The sequence below is a fragment of the Triticum urartu genome, chromosome 5, assembly GCF_003073215.2.
Source record: "Triticum urartu cultivar G1812 chromosome 5, Tu2.1, whole genome shotgun sequence".
In the NCBI taxonomy this organism is placed as follows: domain Eukaryota; kingdom Viridiplantae; phylum Streptophyta; class Magnoliopsida; order Poales; family Poaceae; genus Triticum; species Triticum urartu.
Window position 1 is genome coordinate 269273994 of NC_053026.1, and position 6000 is coordinate 269279993.

Below are 6000 nucleotides of genomic sequence, written 5' to 3' on the forward strand. Positions count from 1 at the left end.
ACCGAAGGCGCCTTCCGCCTCCTCCTCCTGTGAGGTCTTCAAGGAATGCAGTGGTCAAGCATAATCCCAATTCTGCAAGGGTGAAATTGATGAATTCAGCTCAAGCAGAGGATTCTTCATAAGTGATCATGGGTAATCTTCAACTTAATGATATTCCCACAAAAAATTTATTAGATACTGGTGCGTCGCATTGTTTCATCTCAAGACCTTTTGCATCAAAGCATGAGTTGGTTTTTCAAGATTTGCCTAGACCGTTATCAGTTGTTTCTCCGGGTTTATTCATGAACGCGAGCTCGGTGGTTCAGGATGTCTCTATCAAGATGGGCAACTATAAATTCTTGGCTTCTCCAATTGTTCTTGGCGAATCTGATATTGATCTAATTCTCGGCGTGGATTGGCTTTCTAAGCACAAGGCTCAACTTGATTGTGCTGCCAGGGAAGTTAAATTGACACACTCTACTAAGGATGTGATCATCTATGCTGCTCGTGATGAAACCATTCGGTTGTTCTCTCTCAATGAGAAGGGCAAGTTAGATGCAATTTCTCAGATTCCAGTTGTTTGTGAGTACCAAGATGTCTTTCCAGAAGAGCATTCGGGTATGCCTCCTCACCGGCTTGTTGAGTTCGTTATCGATCTTGAGCCTGGTACTGAACCCATTTGCAAGCGTCCATACAAGCTTGGACCAAAGGAGTTGAAGGAATTGAAGAAAGAGCTCGATGAACAAGAGTGTCTGGGTTTGATCAGACCGAGTTCATCTTCGTGGGGTTGTGGTGTTCTTTTTAACCAGAAGAAGGATGGCACGGACCGACTTTGCATCGATTACCGTCCATTGAACAAGAATACAATCAAAAACAAGTACCCACTTCCCAATATCAATGAGCTATTCGAGCAACTCAAAGGTGCAAAGGTGTTTTCCAAGCTTGACCTCTGTATGGGTTATCATCAGATTCACATTCGTGAAGAAGATATCCCCAAGACAACATTCCGAAGAAGCTTTGGTTCTTACGAATATATTGTCATGTCTTTCGGCCTTGTCAATGCTCCTCAAATATTCTCTCGTATGATGAACTTCATCTTCAACCCCTACACAAATGAATTCGTCCTAGTGTATCTCAATGATATCTTGGTGTTCTCCAAGAATAAGAAGGATCATGACAAACATTTGTCATTGGTGCTCGACAAACTCATAGAGTATCAATTCTGTGCGAAGTTTTCCAAATGTGAGTTTTGGCTTGATGAACTTCTTTACCTTGGCCACATCTTCTCCGCCATGGGCATTGCTGTTAATCCAGAGAAGGTTTCTGCAATTGTGAATTGGGAGCCTCCTCAGAATGTCAAGCAGCTCCACGGTTTCCTTGGTCTTGCAAGCTATTGCCGAAGATTCGTTGAGAATTTCTCAAAGATTGAAAAGCCTCTTTCCAACCTCCTCCGGAAGCATGTCAAGTATGTCTGGACTCCTGAGTGTGACGTTGCTTTCAACACTCTCAAAGAGAAGCTAGTCTCAGCGCCTATCCTAACTCCTCCTGATGAATCCAAGCCATTTGAAGCTTTCTATGATGCCTCATTGCAAGGTCTCGGTGCTGTTTAATGCAAGAGAAGAAAGTTGTGGCCTATACTTCTATTCAGTTGAAGCCCAACGAAAGGAACTACCCCACTAACAATCTTGAGTTGGCGGCAATTGTCCATGCATTAATAACATGGAGACATCTCTTGTTGGGAAGGCAAGTGGAAATTTTCACCGATCACAAGAGCCTCAAATATATCTTCAATCAACCCAACCTCAACCTCAGGCAAACTCATTGGGTCAAAATGATTCAAGAGTACAATCCAATTATTGAATATACTCTAGGCAAGGCCAATGTGATTGCAGATGCTTTGAGCAGAAAGGCTTATTGCAATAGCTTAATTCTCAAGCCATTCCAACCGGATCTTTGTGAAGCTTTCCGCAAGCTCAACCTCCAAGTTGTTCCTCGAGGTTTTCTTGCCAACCTTCATGTCACTCCAACTCTGGAAGACCAAATTCGTGAGGCACAACTCCTTGATACCATGGTGAAGAGGGTGAAACATGGTGTTGCCAAGGGCTTACTCAAATACAAGTGCTATCACATTGATGACAAGGACACCTTATTCTTCGAGGACAGAACTGTCGTTCATAAAGGTGATATAGGGAAGGGTATAATGAACGAAGCACACAATTCTCTTCTTTCCATTCGTCCAGGTAGTTCGAAGATGTACCATGACCTAAAGAAGTCATATTGGTGGACTCGAATTAAGCGAGAGATTGCTCAATTCGTGAATGAATGTGATGTCTATCGAAGGGTGAAAGAAGAACACCAACGACTAGCGGGTCTCCTCCAACCTCTTGCTATTCCAGAATGGAAGTTTGATCATATCGAAATGGACTTTTTCACTAGATTTCCAAAGTCCAAGCATAGGAATGATGTTAACTTTGTTGTCATTGACAAGCTTACAAAAGTGGCTCATTTCCTTCCAATCAAAGAATCGATCACGACAGCTCAGTTGGCAGAGATATACACCTCCAGAATTGTCTCCTTGCACGGTATTCCACAATTGATCTCTTCAGACCGCGGAAGCATTTTCACTTCTAAGTTCTGGGACTCCTTCCAGAAGGCCATAGGCACCAACATTTGCTTCAACACGGATTTCCATCCTCAAACAAGTGGCCAAGTCGAGCGAGTCAATCAAATCCTCGAAGACATGCTCAGAGCTTGTGTCATATCTTTCTGTATGAAGTGGGAAGATTGTCTCCCATATGATGAGTTCTCCTACGACAACAGCTTCCAAGAAAGTTCGGGCAAGGCCCCATTTGAAATTTTTTAGGGCAGAAAGTGTCTTACTCCTCTCAATTAGTCAGAGACTGGTGAACGCCAACTTCTTGGCAACGACTTGATCATAGAAGCTGAAGATATGTGTAAAGTCATCCGTGAAAATATCAAAGCTGCACAATCGCGCCAGAAGAGTTACTATGATAGCAAGCACCGTGACTTGGCTTTCAAGATAAAGTCATCCGTGAAAATATCAAAGCCGCACAATCGCGCCAGAAGAGTTACTATGATAGCAAGCACCGTGACTTGGCTTTCAAGATCGGAGACCATGTTTACCTCCACATGTCTCCAATGAAAGGCACTCGATGCTTCGGTGTCAAAGGGAAGCTTGCCCCTAGATTCGTGGGTCCTTTCAAGATCATTGGCAAAAGAGGCGACCTCGCCTATGAACTTGAGCTCCCATCCAACTTTGTAAATGTGCATGATGTGTTCCACGTGTCACAGCTTTGCAAGTGCTTCAATACGCCTGAGCGCAATATCAACTTCGATGAGATTGATCTTCAAGAAGACTTGTCTTATCATGAGCATCCCGTTGCCATTCTTGAAGAAACCAAGCGCAAAACTCGCAACAAGTTGATCAAATTCCTGAAAGTTAGACGGTCCCATCATTTCGACTGAGAAGCCACCTGGGAATGCAAGAATCACCTCCGTTCTAAATATCCAGAGTTCTTTCAGTCCTAGATCTCGGGTCGAGATCCTCTTGTAGTGGTGGAGAGTTGTAACGCCCCGGATGTAACCTTCCATAATTGTAACTACAACGCTATGTGATATGATATATCCTTCATGGTTGGGTTTTTGTCCTTGTTTTGCATTTTGTTCATGTCATGCATTTCATCTCATGTCATCATGTGCATCTCATTTGCATTCGTGTTCGTCTCATGCATCTGGTCATTTTCGTCGTTGTCTGTTTAGGAATCCGATACTCCCACATGCACCCGTTGCACCTCTCAGATCTCATCTCGTGAGCGTGAGAAAAACATTTTCGGAATGGGTCGAGATTTGTCTAGTGCCCTTGGCACATCACCGGTAGGCCGCGTGTCAAATTTCATTCCATTTGGAGGTCGTTTAATGCCCCAACGGTTAACCGGGTAATGGCAAAAGCCCATCTCTCATTGCAGCCCAGCACCCCTCCATAACGTCCCACTAGCACATGTAAACCCCCTCCATGCTCTCCGTTCTTGGATCACGATCGTGTGGGCGAAAACCGCACCTCATTTGGACTCCCCTTGCCCCTACCTATAAATATGCCTCCCCCTCCTCAAAATCCAGGAGAAACCCTAGCTCCACCCTCCTCCGTGGCGCGGACACGTCCGGGCGACGCCGGACATGTCAGCCGTCCCGCCCTGGCGAATCCCATCACGCCACATGTCTCCCTCCGCCTCCACCGTCGCTGCGGCCCATGAGCCCAGGTTGGGCCCTCCCGACCCATCGTCTCCGCGCCGTCGTGCGTGGATTACCCGCGTTGCCCGCGCTCGCCGCCGCTCCGACCTCCGCCGCCTCAGCCCCGCAGCCTGCCGGACTGCCCCACCGTCGTGCACCGACGCCACCCCACCAGAGTCACGCCCGACATCGCCGGCCCCAGATCCGACCGCGCAGCTCGATGCCGGCCACCTCCTCGTCGGTGACCTCTCCCCCGCAATCTCCGGCCGCCATCTCCTCCAACTCTAAAATTGAGTTTCAACAATTAAATTCAGTTTCGACTGTTAAGTTCAAAGATGAGCGGCAGATGTATTTTACATCTAGCACTTTTTGGTTATGTATTTTACATCATCTATTGGAGATGCTATTTGAATACCACTTCAGTTTAAGGTTGTGTCTCTTTTCCTGCTTATACCTCACCAGAGCTGCTCTAACGATGAAATCCTCCATCACAGCGGAGCAGTACCCTTGGCTCCTTCTCCAGGCACCAAAGATCTTCTTCACCTCCTCACTAGAGCTTATATATATTATCCACTGAGCACACGTAGTAACGTGAAATACGATTTGTTTCTCCTATATAACAAGCAGTGAGGTACCAGGCAACTTAGCTCTCCGTGATGGACTATCTCGAAAGCCATCATTATTTATTTCTATGCATTTGAGTTATGCATGTGTAGATGTGCCTGGGAGTTGAGTTAGTAGGGCAGTGGCCTCGGTCCAAAGTAGTACAAGTAGCACAAAAACATTTTTGGAGTGTAGAATTTTGCCTGTTCAAGCTTGCCTACTAGAATTGTTAGGGGTTGAAAGCAAAAGTGAAGGAAAAACATAGGAATTGGAAAGTTTCCTATGGTACTGCTATTAATGCATTTTGTTGAAAGGTATGGAGCAAAGGAAAACTGTAGGATTTGTTACTTTACTGTCTCTGTCAAAGAAAAAACGTAGGAATTTTAATATCCACTAGGCCCTCCTTTCCAAATTTCAATTAATGAGGAACAAGACTAAGTAATAGTAGCATAATAGCATTATAACTATACATTTTCTTGTGGTCTGACTTAATTTAACCATGCTTCTTTACATTCCATGACCTTCCAATTCCTGTGAACTGAACACCCAGATTGAGAGAAATCCTGTGATTTTAAATTCTCTATTTTGCACATGCATTCCTATCATATTACTGTGTATTTCCTATCCCTGTGTTGTTAGAATCCTCCAATTCAAACGAGCTATTACAAAATTACTTCTCTTACAGATAGTTGTCAAAGAAAACCTTCTCAGGTTTGTCCTGCTCCCGCTGCGCCGTCATCCGCCCTAGCTTAGCTGCTCCAACAACAGAAGGGTCCACCACAGCAGGAATCCGCGCTCCAGGCTGTCTTTCGCTGCATCAGATCTTCTTCCCCGCCACCGGCAGCCATGAAAACTGCATTACCATCATCAACTGAGCAAATGACCTCGAGGACTACACGGGTCCGCAAGAGAGGTCACACTCTTTCATGTCTTCTTACATTATGCATCGCTTAATATTACATGCTACTTTATTGTCTTCTTCATAGATTAGACTCTAACTCAGCTCGAAACTAATGCTCAAACTTGAGTGTTTAAATGGTTGTGGGGTGCATATCGCGGCCGTAATCAATAGTATATGTTTACTATCATGTTAATCTCTGGTATCTACTATGAGTTTCATGTTGGGTGGGAAGCAAATAATAGAAGCCATTATCTGTATTTTTTTAACTA